The sequence below is a fragment of the Triticum dicoccoides genome, chromosome 5A (genome assembly GCF_002162155.2).
Source record: "Triticum dicoccoides isolate Atlit2015 ecotype Zavitan chromosome 5A, WEW_v2.0, whole genome shotgun sequence".
Lineage (NCBI taxonomy): Eukaryota > Viridiplantae > Streptophyta > Magnoliopsida > Poales > Poaceae > Triticum > Triticum dicoccoides.
Window position 1 is genome coordinate 347,091,742 of NC_041388.1, and position 18,789 is coordinate 347,110,530.

The following is an 18,789-nucleotide window of genomic DNA, read 5'->3' on the forward strand; positions in this document are numbered from 1 at the left end:
AAAGTGGGTTTGGAAGAGTGTCAACTTTAGTAAGTAATGATCACACTATTTTGGAGGGTGTTGAATCTTATTGTGACAATTATGAAAGTGGATTTGGAGAGGTCATGACTTTATTTAGTAATGATTCCACTATCTTGGAAGAGGTTTCAATCGATTATGATGAGAACAAAGTTGCTACTTATGATAATTATTGTGATGATACGTATGCTATAAAAAGTAGCGATGATTATATTAAAACTCTTTTAATGTGGAAACAATTTGTAGTATTCGAGTTTCTTATGATACTCCCACTATTCGGAATGAGAAGAATCTTGCTTATGTGGAGAGTAGTAATTTTTCTATGCTTGTAGATCATGAAAAGAATGCTTTATGTGATGGTTATATTGTTGAATTTATTCATGATGCTACTGAAAATTATTATGAGGGAGGAACATATGCTTGTAGGAATTGCAATAATATCAAGTTTCCTCTAATATGTGTTGAAAATCTTGAAGCTATGCTTGCTTTGCCTTCCTATGCTAGTTGATTATTGCTCCCATAAGTTGTTTGCTCACAAAATCCCTATGCATAGGAAGTGGGTTAGACTTAAATTTTCTAGTCATATTCTTCATGATGCTCTCTTTATGTTTCAATTCTTATCATTTATGTGAGCATCATTGAAATCATCATGCCTAGCTAGGGGTGTTAAACGATAGCGCTTGTTGGGAGGCGACCCGATTTTGTTTTTGGTCCTTGCTTTTTGTTCCTGTTTAGTAATAAAGAACTTATCTAGCCTCTGTCATGATTGAGTTTTTATGTTTTAATTAGTGTTTGTGCCAAGTAGAACCTTTGGGAAGACTTGGGGAAAGTCTTTGCGATCTTGCTGTAAAAAACAGAAACTTTAGCGCTCACGAGATTTGCTGCTATGTTTTACTGGAGAGTGCTACTTAGTTGATTCTTTTTGAAGATGATTAATAGATAAATTCCTCACGTCCATCAATTTATTTTAGAATTTTTGGGGTTCCAAAAGTATACGTTTGATCCAGATTACTACAGACTGTTCTGTTTTTGACAGATTCTGTTTTCTATGCATTGTTTGCTTATTTTGATGAATCTATGAGTAGTATCGGAGGGTATAGGACCATAGATGAGTTGGAATACAGTAGATATTACACCAATATGAATTTATAATGAGTTCACAACAGTACCTAAGCGGTGATTTATTTTCTTATACTAATGGAGCTTACGAGTTTTTTGTTAAGTTTTGTGTTGTGAAGTTTTCAAGTTTTGGGTAAAGATTCGATGGACTATGGAATAAGGAGTGGCAAGAGCCTAAGCTTGGGGATGCCCAAGGCACCCCAAGGTAATATTCAAGGATAACCAGGAGCCTAAGCTTGGGGATGCCCCGGAAGGCATCCCCTCTTTCGTCTTCATTCATCGGTAACTTTACTTGGAGCTATATTTTTATTCACCAGATGATATGTGTTTTGCTTGGAGCGTCATTTTATTTGCTTTTGTTTTACTTGCTTTTTTAATAAAATACCAAGATCTGAAATTATTAAGTGTTAGAGAGTCTTCACATAGTTGCATAATTATTCGACTACTCATTGATCTTCACTTATATCTTTTTAGAGCACGATGGTAGTTTTATTTTGAAGAAATAGATGAACTCTCATGCTTCACTTATATTATTTTGAGAGTCCTAAACAGCATGGAAATTTGCTTTGGTTATGAATTTAGTCCTAATATGATGGGCATCCAAGAGGGATATAATAAAAACTTCCATATAAAGTGAATTGAATACTATGATAAGTTTGATACTTGATAATTGTTTTGAGATATAAAGGTGGTAATATTAGAGTTGTGCTAGTTGAGTAATTGTGAAATTGAGAAATACTTGTGTTGAGGTTGGCAAGTCCCGTAGCATGCACGTATGGTAAAAGTTGTCTGACAAATTTGAAGCATGGGGTGTTCTTTGATTGCTTTCCTTATGAGTGCTGGTCGGGGACAAGCGATGATCTTTTCCTACCAATATATCCTCCTAGGGGCATGCGTAGTAGTACTTTAATTTGAGGGCTAATAAACTTTTGCAATAAGTATATGAGTTCTTTATGACTAATGTGAGTCCATGGATATTACGCACTCTCACTCCTCCATCATTGCTAGCCTCTTTGGTACCATGCATCTCTCGCCTTGAGAGTTGGTGCAAACTTCGCCAGTGCATCCAAACCCCGTGATACGGTAAGCTCTATCACACATAAACCTCCTTATATCTTCCTCAAAACAGCCACCATACCTACCTATTATGGCTCCATAGCCATTCCGAGATATATTGCCATGCAACTTTCCACCGTTCCGTTTATTATGACACACATCATCATTGTCATATTGCCTTGCATGATCATGTAGTTGAGATCGTATTTGTGGCAAAGCCACCATGCTTAATTTTTCATACATGTCACTCTTGATTCATCGCACATCACGGTACACCGCCGGAGTGAAGGAAATATGCCCTAGAGGCAATAATAAAGTTATTATTTATTTCCTTATAATCATGATAAATGTTTATTATTCATGCTAGAATTGTATTTACCGGAAACACAATACATGTGTGAATACATAGACAAACAAAGTGTCACTAGTATGCCTCTACTTGACTAGCTCGTTAATCAAAGATGGTTATGTTTCCTAACCATGAACAATGAGTTGTTATTTGATTAACAAGGTCACATCATTAGCAGAATGATCTGATTGACATGACCCATTCCATTAGCTTAGCACCCGATCGTTTAGTATGTTGCTATTGCTTTCTTCATGACTTATACATGTTCCTATGACTATGAGATTATGCAACTCCCGTTTACCGGAGGAACACTTTGGGTACTACCAAACGTCACAACGTAAATGGGTGATTATAAAGGAGTACTACAGGTGTCTCCAATGGTCGATGTTGGGTTGGCGTATTTCGAGATTAGGATTTGTCACTCTGATTGTCAGAGAGGTATCTCTGGGCCCTCTCGGTAATACACATCACATAAGCCTTGCAAGCATTACAACTAATATGTTAGTTGTGAGATGATGTATTACGGAACGAGTAAAGAGACTTGCCAGTAACGAGATTGAACTAGGTATTGGATACCGACGATCGAATCTCGGGCAAGTAACATACCGATGACAAAGGGAACAACGTATGTTGTTATGCGGTCTGACCGATAAAGATCTTCGTAGAATATGTAGGAGCCAATATGGGAATCCAGGTCCCGCTATTGGTTATTGACCGGAGACGTGTCTCGGTCATGTCTACATTGTTCTCGAACCCGTAGGGTCCGCACGCTTAAGGTTACGATGACAGTTATATTATGAGTTTATGCATTTTGATGTACCGAAGGTTGTTCGGAGTCCCGGATGTGATCACGGACATGACGAGGAGTCTCGAAATGGTCGAGACGTAAAGATTGATATATTGGAAGCCTATATTTGGATATCGGAAGTGTTCCGGGTGAAATCGGGATTTTACCGGAATACCGAGAGGGTTACCGGAACCCCCCGGGAGCTATTTGGGCCATAGTGGGCCTTAGTGGAAAAGAGAAGGGGCTGCCCTAGATGGGCTGCGCCCCCCCTTCCCCTAGTCCTATTAGGACTAGGAGAGGTGGCCGGCCCCCTCCTCCTCTTTTCCCCTCCGAGGAATCCTAGTTGGACTAGGATTGGAGGGGGAATCCTACTCCCAGAGGGAGTAGGACTCTCCTGCACCTCCCCCCCTTGGCCGGCCAGCCTCCCCTCCTCTCCTCCTTTATATACGGAGGCAGGGGCACCTCTAAACACACAAGTTGACACAAGTTGATCCACGTGATCTATTCCTTAGCCGTGTGCGGTGCCCCCTGCCACCATATTCCTCGATAATACTGTAGCGGAGTTTAGGCGAAGCCCTGCTGCTGTAGTTCATCAAGATCGTCACCACGCCGTCGTGCTGACGAAACTCTTCCCCGACACTTTGCTGGATCGGAGTCCGGGGATCGTCATCGAGCTGAACGTGTGCTCGAACTCGGAGGTGCCGTAGTTTCGGTACTTGATCGGTTGGATCGTGAAGACGTACGACTACTTCCTCTACGTCGTGTCATCGCTTCCGTAGTCGGTCTGCGTTGGGTACGTGGACAATACTCTCCCCTCGTTGCTATGCATCACATGATCCTGTGTGTGCGTAGGAAATTTTTTGAAATTACTACGAAACCCAACAGTGGTATCAGAGCCAGGTTATTTATGTTGATGTTATATGCACGAGTAGAACACAAGTGAGTTGTGGACGATACAAGTCATACTGCCTACCAGCATGTCATACTTTGGTTCGGCGGTATTGTTGGACGAGACGACCCGGACCAACCTTACGCGTACGCTTACGCGAGACCGGTTCCCTCGACGTGCTTTGCACAGAGATGGCTTGCGGGCGACTGTCTCTCCAACTTTAGTTGAACCAAGTATGGCTACGCCCGGTCCTTGCGAAGGTTAAAACGGAGTCTATTTGACAAACTATCGTTGTGGTTTTGATGCGTAGGTGAGATTGGTTCTTACTTAAGCCCGTAGCAGCCACGTAAAACATGCAACAACAAAGTAGAGGACGTCTAACTTGTTTTTGCAGGGCATGTTGTGATGTGATATGGTCAAGGCATGATGCTGAATTTTATTGTATGAGATGATCATGTTTTGTAACCGAGTTATCGGCAACTGGCAGGAGCCATATGGTTGTCGCTTTATTGTATGCAATGCAATCGCGATGTAATGCTTTACTCTATTACTAAACGGTAGTGATAGTCGTGGAAGCATAAGATTGGCGAGACGACAACGATGCTACGATGGAGATCAAGGTGTCGCGCCGGTGACGATGGTGATCATGAAGGTGCTTCGGAGATGGAGATCACAAGCACAAGATGATGATGACCATATCATATCACTTATATTGATTGCATGTGATGTTTATCTTTTTATGCATCTTATCTTGCTTTGATTGACGGTAGCATTATAAGATGATCTCTCACTAAATTATCAAGAAGTGTTCTCCCTGAGTATGCACCGTTGCCAAAGTTCGTCGTGCCCAGACACCACGTGATGATCGGGTGTGATAAGCTCTACGTCCATCTACAACGGGTGCAAGCCAGTTTTTGCACACGCAGAATACTCAGGTTAAACTTGACGAGCCTAGCATATGCAGATATGGCCTTGGAACACGGAGACCGAAAGGTCGAGCGTGAATCATATAGTAGATATGATCAACATAACGATGTTCACCAATGAAAACTACTCCATCTCACGTGATGATCGGTCATGGTTTAGTTGATTTGGATCACGTAATCACTTAGAGGATTAGAGGGATGTCTATCTAAGTGGGAGTTCTTAAATAATATGATTAATTGAACTTAAATTTATCATGAACTTAGTACCTGATAGTATCTTGCTTGTTTATGTTGATTGTAGATAGATGGCTCGTGCTATTGTTCCGTTGAATTTTAATGCGTTCCTTGAGAAAGCAAAGTTGAAAGATGATGGTAGCAATTACACGGACTGGGTCCGTAACTTGAGGATTATCCTCATTGCTGCACAGAAAAATTACGTCCTGGAAGCACCGCTGGGTGCCAGGCCTGCTGCTGGAGCAACACCAGATGTTATGAACGTCTGGCAGAGCAAAGCTGATGACTACTCGATAGTTCAGTGTGCCATGCTTTACGGCTTAGAATCGGGACTTCAACGACGTTTTGAACGTCATGGAGCATATGAGATGTTCCAGGAGTTGAAGTTAATATTTCAAGCAAATGCCCGAATTGAGAGATATGAAGTCTCCAATAAGTTCTATAGCTGCAAGATGGAGGAGAACGGTTCTGTCAGTGAGCATATACTCAAAATGTCTGGGTATAATAATCACTTGATTCAATTGGGAGTTAATCTTCCGGATGATTGCGTCATTGACAGAATTCTCCAATCACTGCCACCAAGCTACAAGAGCTTCGTGATGAACTATAATATGCTAGGGATGAACAAGACTATTCCCGAGCTCTTCGCAATGCTGAAAGCTGCGGAGGTAGAAATCAAGAAGGAGCATCAAGTGTTGATGGTTAACAAGACCACTAGTTTCAAGAAAAAGGGCAAAGGGAAGAAAAAGGGGAACTTCAAGAAGAACGGCAAGCAAGTTGCTGCTCAAGAGAAGAAACCCAAGTCTGGACCTAAGCCTGAAACTGAGTGTTTCTACTGCAAGCAGACTGGTCACTGGAAGCGTAACTGCCCCAAGTATTTGGCGGATAAGAAGGATGGCAAGGTGAACAAAGGTATATGTGATATACATGTTATTGATGTGTACCTTACTAGAGCTCGCAGTAGCACCTGGGTATTTGATACTGGTTCTGTTGCTAATATTTGCAACTCAAAACAGGGACTACAGAATAAGCGGGCACTGGCAAAGGACGAGGTGACGATGCGCGTGGGAAACGGTTCCAAAGTCGATGTGATCGCAGTCGGCACGCTACCTCTACATCTACCTTCAGGATTAATATTAGACCTAAGTAATTGTTATTTGGTGCCAGCGTTGAGCATGAACATTATATCTGGATCTTGTTTAATGCGAGACGGTTATTCATTTAAATCAGAGAATAATGGTTGTTCTATTTATATGAGTAATATCTTTTATGGTCATGCACCCTTGAAGAGTGGTCTATTCTTATTGAATCTCGACAGTAGTAATACACATATTCATAATGTTGAAGCCAAAAGATGCAGAGTTGATAACGAAAGTGCAATTTATTTGTGGCACTGTCGTTTAGGTCATATCGGTATAAATCGCATGAAGAAACTCCATGCTGATGGACTTTTGGAACCACTTGATTATGAATCACTTGGTACTTGCGAACCGTGCCTCATGGGCAAGATGACTAAAACACCGTTCTCCGGTACTATGGAGAGAGCAACATATTTGTTGGAAATCATACATAGCGATGTATGTGGCCCGATGAATGTTGAGGCTCGTGGCAGATATCGTTATTTTCTCACCTTCACAGATGATTTAAGCAGATATGGGTATATCTACTTAATGAAACATAAGTCTGAAACATTTGAAAAGTTCAAAGAATTTCAGAGTGAAGTTGAAAATCATCGTAACAAGAAAATAAAGTTTCTACGATCTGATCGTGGAGGAGAATATTTGAGTTACGAGTTTGGTGTACATTTGAAAAACTGTGGAATAGTTTCGCAACTCACGCCACCCGGAACACCACAGCGTAATGGTGTGTCCGAACGTCGTAATCGTACTTTACTAGATATGGTGCGATCTATGATGTCTCTTACTGATTTACCGCTATCTTTTTGGGGATATGCTTTAGAGACGGCCGCATTCACGTTAAATAGGGCACCATCAAAATCCGTTGAGACGACGCCTTATGAACTGTGGTTTGGCAAGAAACGAAAGTTGTCGTTTCTTAAAGTTTGGGGCTGCGATGCTTATGTGAAAAAGCTTCAACCTGATAAGCTCGAACCCAAATCGGAGAAATGTGTCTTCATAGGATACCCAGAGGAAACTGTTGGGTACACCTTCTATCACAGATCCGAAGGCAAGACATTCGTTGCTAAGAATGGATCATTTATAGAGAAGGAGTTTCTCTCGAAAGAAGTGAGTGGGAGGAAAGTAGAACTTGACGAGGTAACTGTACCCGCTCCCTTACTGGAAAGTAGTTCATCACAGAAAACTGTTTCAGTGACACCTACACCAGTTAGTGAGGAAGCCAATGATAATGATCATGAAACTTCAGATCAAGATACTGCTGAACCTCGTAGATCAACCAGAGTAAGATCCGCACCAGAGTGGTACGGTAATCCTGTTCTAGAGGTCATGCTACTAGATCATGATGAACCTACAAACTATGAAGAAGCGATGGTGAGCCCAGATTCCGCAAAGTGGCTTGAAGCCATGAAATCTAAGATGGGATCCATGTATGAGAACAAAGTATGGACTTTGGTTGACTTGCCCGATGATCGGCAAGCAATTGAGAATAAATGGATCTTTAAGAAGAAGACTGACGCTGATGGTAATGTTACTGTCTACAAAGCTCGACTTGTCGCAAAAGGTTTTCAGCAAGTTCAAGGAATTGACTACGATGAGACCTTCTCACCTGTAGCGATGCTTAAGTCCGTCCGAATCATGTTAGCAATTGCCGCATTTTATGATTATGAAATTTGGCAAATGGATGTCAAAACTGCATTCCTGAATGGATTTCTGGAAGAAAAGTTGTATATGATGCAACCAGAAGGTTTTGTCGATCCAAAGGGAGCTAACAAAGTGAGCAAGCTCCAGCGATCCATTTATGGACTGGTGCAAGCCTCTCGGAGTTGGAATAAACGTTTTGATAGTGTGATCAAAGCATTTGGTTTTATACAGACTTTCGGAGAAGCCTGTATTTACAAGAAAGTGAGTGGGAGCTCTGTAGCATTTCTGATATTATATGTGGATGACATATTACTGATTGGAAATGATATAGAATTTCTGGATAGCATAAAGGGATACTTGAATAAAAGTTTTTCAATGAAAGACCTCGGTGAAGCTGCTTACATATTAGGCATTAAGATCTATAGAGATAGATCAAAACGCTTAATTGGACTTTCACAAAGCACATACCTTGACAAAATTTTGAAGAAGTTCAAAATGGATCAAGCAAAGAAAGGGTTCTTGCCTGTGTTACAAGGTGTGAAATTGAGTAAGACTCAATGCCCGACCAATGCAGAAGATAGAGAGAATATGAAAGATGTTCCCTATGCATCAGCCATAGGCTCTATCATGTATGCAATGCTGTGTACCAGACCTGATGTGTGCCTTGCTATAAGTTTAGCAGGGAGGTACCAAAGTAATCCAGGAGTGGATCACTGGACAGCGGTCAAGAACATCCTGAAATACCTGAAAAGGACTAAGGATATGTTTCTCGTATATGGAGGTGACAAAGAGCTCATCGTAAAAGGTTACGTTGATGCAAGCTTTGACACTGATCCGGACGATTCTAAATCGCAAACCGGATACGTGTTTACATTAAACGGTGGAGCTGTCAGTTGGTGCAGTTCTAAACAAAGCGTCGTAGCGGGATCTACATGTGAAGCGGAATACATAGCTGCTTCAGAAGCAGCAAATGAAGGAGTCTGGATGAAGGAGTTCATATCCGATCTAGGTGTCATACCTAGTGCATCGGGTCCAATGAAAATCTTTTGTGACAATACTGGTGCAATTGCCTTGGCAAAGGAATCCAGATTTCACAAAAGGACCAAACACATCAAGAGACGCTTCAACTCCATCCGGGATCTAGTCCAGGTGGGAGACATAGAGATTTGCAAGATACATACGGATCTGAATGTTGCAGACCCGTTGACTAAGCCTCTTCCACGAGCAAAACATGATCAGCACCAAGGCTCCATGGGTGTTAGAATCATTACAGTGTAATCTAGATTATTGACTCTAGTGCAAGTGGGAGACTGAAGGAAATATGCCCTAGAGGCAATAATAAAGTTATTATTTATTTCCTTATAATCATGATAAATGTTTATTATTCATGCTAGAATTGTATTTACCGAAAACATAATACATGTGTGAATACATAGACAAACAAAGTGTCACTAGTATGCCTCTACTTGACTAGCTCGTTAATCAAAGATGGTTATGTTTCCTAACCATGAACAATGAGTTGTTATTTGATTAACAAGGTCACATCATTAGCAGAATGATCTGATTGACATGACCCATTCCATTAGCTTAGCACCCGATCGTTTAGTATGTTGCTATTGCTTTCTTCATGACTTATACATGTTCCTATGGCTATGAGATTATGCAACTCCCGTTTACCGGAGGAACACTTTGGGTACTACCAACGTCACAACGTAAATGGGTGATTATAAAGGAGTACTACAGGTGTCTCCAATGGTCGATGTTGGGTTGGCGTATTTCGAGATTAGGATTTGTCACTCTGATTGTCAGAGAGGTATCTCTGGGCCCTCTCGGTAATACACATCACATAAGCCTTGCAAGCATTACAACTAATATGTTAGTTGTGAGATGATGTATTACGGAACGAGTAAAGAGACTTGCCAGTAACGAGATTGAACTAGGTATTGGATACCGACGATCGAATCTCGGGCAAGTAACATACCGATGACAAAGGGAACAACGTATGTTGTTATGCGGTCTGACCGATAAAGATCTTCGTAGAATATGTAGGAGCCAATATGGGCATCCAGGTCCCGCTATTGGTTATTGACCGGAGATGTGTCTCGGTCATGTCTACATTGTTCTCGAACCCGTAGGGTCCGCACGCTTAAGGTTACGATGACAGTTATATTATGAGTTTATGCATTTTGATGTACCGAAGGTTGTTTGGAGTCCCGGATGTGATCACGGACATGACGAGGAGTCTCGAAATGGTCGAGACGTAAAGATTGATATATTGGAAGCCTATATTTGGATATCGGAAGTGTTCCGGGTGAAATCGGGATTTTACCGGAATACCGGGATGGTTACCGGAACCCCCCGGGAACCATATGGGCCATCATGGGCCTTAGTGGAAAGGAGAAAGGGGCAGCCCAAGGGGGCTGCGCGCCTCCCCCCTTCCCCTAGTCCTATTAGGACTAGGAGAGGTGGCCGGCCACCCCTCTCCCTCTTTCCCCCTTGGGAATCCTAGTTGGAATAGGATTGGGGGGGGGGAGTCCTACTCCCGGTAGGAGTAGGACTCCTCCTGCGCCTCTCCCTCTTGGCCGGCGCCCACTCCCCCCTTGGCTCCTTTATATACGGAGGCAGGGGCACCTCTAAACACACAAGTTGACACAAGTTGATCCACGTGATCGATTCCTTAGCCGTGTGCGGTGCCCCCTGCCACCATATTCCTCGATAATACCGTAGCGGAGTTTAGGCGAAGCCCTGCTGCTGTAGTTCATCAAGATCGTCACCACGCCGTCGTGCTGACGAAACTCTTCCCCGACACTTTGCTGGATCGGAGTCCGGGGATCGTCATTGAGCTGAACGTGTGCTCGAACTCGGAGGTGCCGTAGTTTCGGTGCTTGATCGGTTGGATCGAGAAGACGTACAACTACTTCCTCTACGTCGTGTCATCGCTTCCGCAGTCGGTCTGTGTTGGGTACGTAGACAATACTCTCCACTCGTTGCTATGCATCACATGATCTTGCGTGTGCGTAGGAATTTTTTTGAAATTACTACGAAACCCAACACGGAGGCATTCACATAGAGTCATATTTTGTTCTAAGTATTGAGTTGTAATTCTTGAGTTGTAAGTAAATAAAAGTGTGATGATCATCATTAGAGCATTGTCCCATGTGAGAAAAGGATGATGGAGACTATGATTCCCCCACAAGTCGGGATGAAACTCTGGACGAAAAAAAGAGGCTAAGAAAAAAATAGAAAAAAAGAGAAGGCCCAATTAAATAAATAAAAGAGAGAAAAAGAGAGAAGGGACAATGTTACTATCCTTTTTCCACACTTGTGCTTCAAAGTAGCACCATGATCTTCATGATAGAGAGTCTCTTATTTTGTCACTTTCATATACTAGTGGGAATTTTTCATTATAGAACTTGGCTTGTATATTCCAATGATGGGCTTCCTCAAATGCCCTAGGTCTTCGTGACCAAGCAAGTTGGATGCACACCCACTTAGTTTCTTTGATGAGCTTTCATATATTTATAGCTCTAGTGCATCCGTTGCAAGTCAATCCCTACTCCTTGCATTGACATCAATTGATGGGCATCTCCATAGCCCGTTGATTAGCCGCGTCAATGTGAGACTTTCTTCTTTTTTGTCTTCTCACATAACCCCTATCATCATACTCTATTCCACCCATAGTGCTATGTCCATGGCTTGCGCTCATGTATTGCGTAAGGGTTGAAAAGGATGAAACGCGTTAAAAAGTATGAACCAATTGCTCGGCTTGTCATCGGGGTTGTGCATGACGGGAGCATTTTGTGTGACGAAAATGAAGCATGGCCAAACTATATGATTCTCTAGGGATAAGCTTTCTTTGGCTATGTTATTTTGATAAGACATAATTGCTTGGTTAGTATGCTTGAAGTATTATTATTTTATGTCAATATTAAACTTTTGTCTTGAATCTTATGGATCTGAATATTCTTTCCACAATAAATAAAATTACATTTATAATTATGTTAGGTAGCATTCCACATCAAAAATTCTGTTTTATCATTTACCTACTCGAGGACGAGCAGGAATTAAGCTTGGGGATGCTTGATACGTCTCCAACGTATCTATAATTTTTGATTGTTCCATGCTATTATATTATCCATCTAGGATGTTTTATATGCATTTATATGCTATTTTATATGATTCTTGGGACTAACATATTAACCTTGAGCCCAGCGCCAGTTTCTGTTTTTTCCTTGTTTTTGAGTATCGCAAAAAAGGAAAACCAAATGGAGTCCAATTGACCTGAAACTTGACGGAGCTTATTTTTGGACCAGAAGAAGGCCATGGAGTAAAAGAGTTGGGCCAGAAGAGTCTCGGGCTGCCCACGAGGGTGGGGGGCGTGCCCACCCCCTGGGCGCGCCTCCCTGCCTCCTGGATAGCCCGGAGACCCCCCCTGACTTGTTCTCGATGCCAAAACCTCTTATATATACAGAAACTTCCAGAAAGAAACCTAGATCGGGAGTTACGCCGCTAGAAGCCTCCGTAGCCACCGAAAACCAATCTAGACCCATTCCGGCACCCTGCCAGAGGGGGGAATCCCTCTCTGGTGGCCATCTTCATCATCCCGGCGCTCTCCATGACGAGGAGTGAGTAGCTCTCCCTCGTGGCTGAGGGTATGTACCAGTAGCTATGTGTTTGATCTCTCTCTCTCTCTCTCTCTCTCTCTCTCTCTCTCGTGCTCTTGAGTCGGCACGATCTTGATGTATCGCGAGCTTTGCTATGATATTTGGATCTTATGATGTTTCTCCCCCTCTACTCTCTTGTGATGAATTGAGTTTTCCCTTTCAAGTTATCTTATCGGATTGAGTCTTTAAGGATTTGATGTATGTCTTGCATGTGCTTATCTGTGGTGACAATGGGATATCACGTGATCCTCTTAATGTATGTTTTGGTGATCAACTTGCGAGTTCTGTGACCTCGTGAACTTATGCATAGGGGTTGGCGCACATTTTCATCTTGACTCTCTAGTAGAAACTTTGGGGCACTCTTTGAAGTTCTTTGTGTTGGTTGAATAGATGAATCTGAGATTGTGTAATGCTTATCATATAATCATACCCACAGATACTTGAGGTGACATTGGAGTATCTAGGTGACATTAGGGTTTTGGTTGATTTGTGTCTTAAGGTGTTATTCTAGTACGAACTCTTGAATAGATTGATCAGAAATAATAACTTTGAGGTGGTTTCGTACCCTACAATAATCTCTTTGTTTGTTCTCCGCTATTAGTGACTTTGGAGTGACTCTTTGTTGCATGTTGAGGGATAGTTATGTGATCCAATTATGTTATTATTGTTGAGAGAACTTGCACTAGTGAAAGTATGAACCCTAGGCCTTGTTTCCTAGCATTGTAATACCGTTTGTGCTCACTTTTACCACTTGCTACCTTGGTGTTTTTATATTTTCAGATTACAAAAACCTATATCTACCATCCATATTGCACTTGTATCACCATCTCTTCGCCGAACTAGTGCACCTATACAATTTACCATTGTATTGGGTGTGTTGGGGACACAAGAGACTCTTTGTTATTTGGTTGCAGGGTTGCTTGAGAGAGACCATCTTCATCCTATGCCTCCCACGGATTGATAAACCTTAGGTCATCCACTTGAGGGAAATTTGCTACTGTCGTACAAACCTCTGCACTTGGAGGCCCAACAACGTCTACAAGAAGAAGGTTGTGTAGTAGACATCAGACGACAACGATGGTACGATGGAGATCAAGGTGTCAAGCCGGTGACGATGGTGATCATAACGGTGCTTTGGAGATGGAGATCAAAGGGACAATATGTTGATGGCCATATTATATCGCTTATTTTGATTGCATGTGATGTTTATCTTTTATGCATCTTATTTTGTTTAGTACGGCAGTAGCGTTATAAGATGATCCCTCACTAAATTTCAAGGTATAAGTGTTCTCCCTGAGTATGCACCGTTGCTACAGTTCGTCGTGCCGAGACACCACATGATGATTGGGTGTGATAAGCTCTACGTTCACATACAACGGGTGCAAGCCAGTTTTGCATGTGCAGAATACTCGGGTTAAACTTGACGAGCCTAGCATATGCAGATATGGCCTCGGAACACTGAGACCGAAAGGTCGAACGTGAATCATATAGTAGATATGATCAACATAGTGATGTTCACCATTGAAAACTACTCCATCTCACGTGATGATCGGACATGGTTTAGTTGATATGGATCACGTGATCATTTAGATGACTAGAGGGATGTCTATCTAAGTGGGAGTTCTTAAGTAATATGATTAATTGAACTTTAGTTTGTCATGAACTTAGTACCTGATAGTATTTGCATGTCTATTTTGTTGTAGATCAATGGCCCGTGCTACCGTTCCCTTGAATTTTAATGCGTTCCCAGAGAAAGCTAAGTTGAAATATGATGGTAGCAATTACACGGATTGGGTTCATAACTTGAGGATTATCCTCATTGTTGCACAGAAGAATTACGTCCTAGAAGCACCGCTAGGTCCTAGACCCGCTGCCGGAGCAACGCCGGACGTTGTGAACGTCTGGCAGAGCAAAGCTGATGACTACTCGATAGTTCAGTGTGCCATGCTTTACGGCTTAAAACCGGGACTTCAAAGACGTTTTGAACATCATGGAGCATATGAGATGTTCCAGGAGTTGAAGTTAATATTTCAAGCAAATGACCGAATTGATAGATATGAAGTCTCCAATAAGTTCTATAGCTGCAAGATGGAGGAGAATAGTTCTGTCAGTGAACAGAATGTCTGGGTACCACAACCACTTGACTAAACTGGGAGTTAATCTTCTTGATGATAGTGTCATTGACAGAGTTCTTCAATCACTGCCACCAAGCAACAAAAGCTTCGTGATGAACTATAATATGAAAGGGATGGATAAGAAAATTCCCGAGCTCTTCGCGATGCTAAAGGCCGCGGAGGTAGAAATCAAGAAGGAGCATCCAGTGCTGATGGTTAACAAGACCACTAGTTTCAAGAAAAAGGGCAAAGTGAAGAAGGGTAACTTCAAGAAGAACGGCAAGCAAGTTGGTGCTCAAGTGAAAAAGACCAAGTCTGGACCTGAGCCTGAGACTGAGTGCTTCTACTGCAAAGGGACTGGTCACTGGAAGCGGAACTGTCCCAAGTATTTGGCGGATAAGAAGGATGGCAAAGTGAAAGGTATATTTGATATACATGTTATTGATGTGTACCTTACTAATGCTCGTAGTAGCGCCTAGGTATTTGATACTGGTTCTGTTGCTCATATTTGCAACTTGAAACAGGGGCTACGGATTAAATGAAGATTGGCAAAGGACGAGGTGACGTTGCGCGTCGGAAATGGTTCCAAGGTCGATGTGATCTCTATTGGCACGCTACCTCTACATCTACCTTCAGGATTAGTTTTAGACCTGAATAATTGTTATTTGGTGCCAGCGTTGAGCATGAACATTATATCTGGATCTTGTTTGATGCGAGATGGTTATTCATTTAAATCAGAGAATAATGGTTGTTTTATTTATATGAGTAATAACTTCTATGGTCATGCACCCTTGATGAGTGGTCTATTTTTGTTGAATGTCAATTGTAGTGTTACACATATTCATTATATTGAAGACAAAAGATGCAAAGTTAATAATGATAGTGCAACTTGTTTGTGGCAGGTCATATTGGTGTAAAGCGCATGAAGAAACTCCATGCTGATGGGATTTTGCAATCACTTGATTAAGAATCACTTGATGCTTGCGAACCATGCCTCATGGGCAAGATGACTAAAACTCCGTTCTCCGGAACAATGGAGCGAGCCACAGACTTATTGGAAATAATACATATTGATGTATGCGGTCCGATGAGTATTGAGGCTCGTGGCGGGTATCGTTATTTTTTGACCTTCACAAATGATTTGAGTATATATGGGTATATCTACTTAATGAAACATAAGTCTGAAACATTTGAAAAGTTCAAAGAATTTCAGAGTGAACTGGAAAATCATCGTAACAAGAAAATAAAGTTTCTACGATCTGATCGTGAAGGCGAATATCTGAGTTATGAGTTTGGTCTTCATTTGAAACAATGCAGAATAATTTCGCAACTCACGCCACCTGGAACCTCATAGCGTAATGGTGTGTCCGAACGTCATAACCGTACTTTATTCGATATGGTGCGATCTATGATGTCTCTTACCGATTTACCACTGTCGTTTTGGGGTTATGCTTCAGAGACGGCCGCATTCACATTAAATAGGGCACCATCTAAATCTGTTGAGACGACACCATATGAACTGTGGTTTGGCAAGAAACCTAAGCTGTCATTTCTTAAAGTTTGGGGCTGTGATGCTTATGTGAGAAAGCTTCAACCTGATAAGCTCGAACCCAAATCGGAGAAATGTGTCTTCATAGGATACCCAAAGGAAACTATTGGGTACACCTTCTATCACAGATCCGAAGGCAAGATATTCGTTGCTAAGAATGGATCCTTTCTAGAGAAGGAGTTTCTCTCGAAAGAAGTGAGTGGGAGGAAAGTAGAACTAGATGAGGTAATTGTACCTTCTGTGACACCCCAAAATTTTGGCCTTGTTTTGTTAAATTAAAATTTTTGCCAGGAATTAAAACTTTGATTTTTTTGGACTCCCTTTTGATTTTTTTTGAAACATTTCCATTCTTATTATCATGGAGTTGTTCCCTAAAGTGAAAACCTTTCAAATATGTTATTGGACTTGTTTAATCTCTCAAGAAAAAACTTTTCTTTTATCAGTATAACTAATTACCTAATTAAATTGCTTGATCTTTATTTTCTTGAAAAATGGTTTTCCAAGGTTATATGGCCATAATTGAACTACAACCATTTGATAAATTCACTTAAAATTTCAACCAAAATTTGGAGATGTCATGTGATGTTTTTAAATCACTTTTATACAAAAATATCTTTTATTCATGTAATATTTTGAGCTCTGCATCAATTTTCCTTCTCTGGTCTAGAGTGCAATTTTGCACTACAACCCTTTTAAATATTTCTTTCTGGCCTCCACCAAAATTATGGGATGTTGGTAGTAGCTTATGATTCAACATTATGCAAAAACCCATTGATGTTATTTGAAAAATTTGAGTGAATCAACCTCATTTTCATTCTGGTCCAGCCTTGTGTTTTCTACTACAACCCTATTTAATTTTGCTCCAATGATCTTGTTCTTTCTCCTACTTGTAGACAGCCCTACCGAACCCCTAAGTCCAGGAGCATGCACCCTTTGGGTCATTTTTGGTTCATGAAATAATGCCATTTATCTCCTGTCCAGAATTAAAGTTTTGTAAAACTTGCACTAGCAAGTTTCTCCTTTTGTCCAAATGACCTCACCACTCTCTCTTGCATCTAAGGAGACCTTGATCTGGAGATTTTGGCCACCCCAAGTATTGCCTAGATGCCCTTGGCATTTTGACAAACACCCTGTGTGCATAGCCAGATTTGGCATGGATTCAAGTTTACATTGTGAACTTGGCCACCTGACCTAACCACCATGTCCATTCACCCTCTAACTAACCCTAACCTAGCCCTGTTTCTTCCCAGCCTCAACCGTGACCTCTAGCATGCTTTAGCATTTCGTCGAGCACGTTCAGTGCGTGCACTGGACGCGCCCAGAGCGCGCGTATTGCACGACCCGCGCCCGAGCCGACACACTGGCCCCCCTGGTTTTGGCCCGCTCTGCAGAGCCACGCCACTCGCTATCCCCCTCACCGCAACACGCCAAGCAGGCCCTGGTGCCCTGCAGCACCGCCGTCAGAGCCGCTTGGCAGCATGCCCGCGGCCGCATCCGCCACCGCCATGGGCAGCGCCGCCCAAGCCACCCCGGCTCGCCACCTGCCCCTGGGAGCCGCACGAGCTTATCTCCTCGCTCGTCGGCTAGCTCTCGTCGCCTCCACGTCGCCCTGCAAGCTACAGAGAGGCGGTTCGCCGGCATCCTCATCCACCGCCGCGGAACCGACCTCGTCGCGCTATAAAAGGAGGTCCCCGAACTCCCCCGAGCACACAGGAAACCCCATGCCACCCCAATGGCACTCCCCTAGCTCGCATTCGACCCGGGGAGGCCTCCTTCCTCATCTCCGGCAACCGCAGCCGCCGCCACTGCCCCGGCCATTCCGGCACCACCAGGGCCTCCCCCTCTCCGTTCTCTTCACCAGGAACCTTCTCATTCCCCCGTGAACTCGTTCCCCTGCTCAATTTTGATCGGGAACCACCGTAGCCCCAAACTCACTTCGCCCCCGAAGCCATCTCCGCCGCGAAGCTCGTCGCCGGCAACTCCGTCCACGTCGGCGACCATGGCGGGTACCCCCGAGTTCGTCTCGACCTCCTGAGCACGCCCATGCACTCAGATCACCGAGGGATGCCGCCATTCGCCGGCAAGCCTCACCGGAGCTCCGCCTCTGTTCGGTCAGGGAGAGACGACGCGCGCGTGGACCAGTCAAACCTGACCAGTGGGCCAGGCGGGCCCACTGTCGGTGACTCACGCGCGGTCCACGCTGGATAAGTGGAGGCATAAAAGCCATAGTACATATTCTCTGCCCGAAAGCGTAATCTCGTGTGAACCGTTTTCTTTTTCTGATTTTTATTCAAAACAGATTTT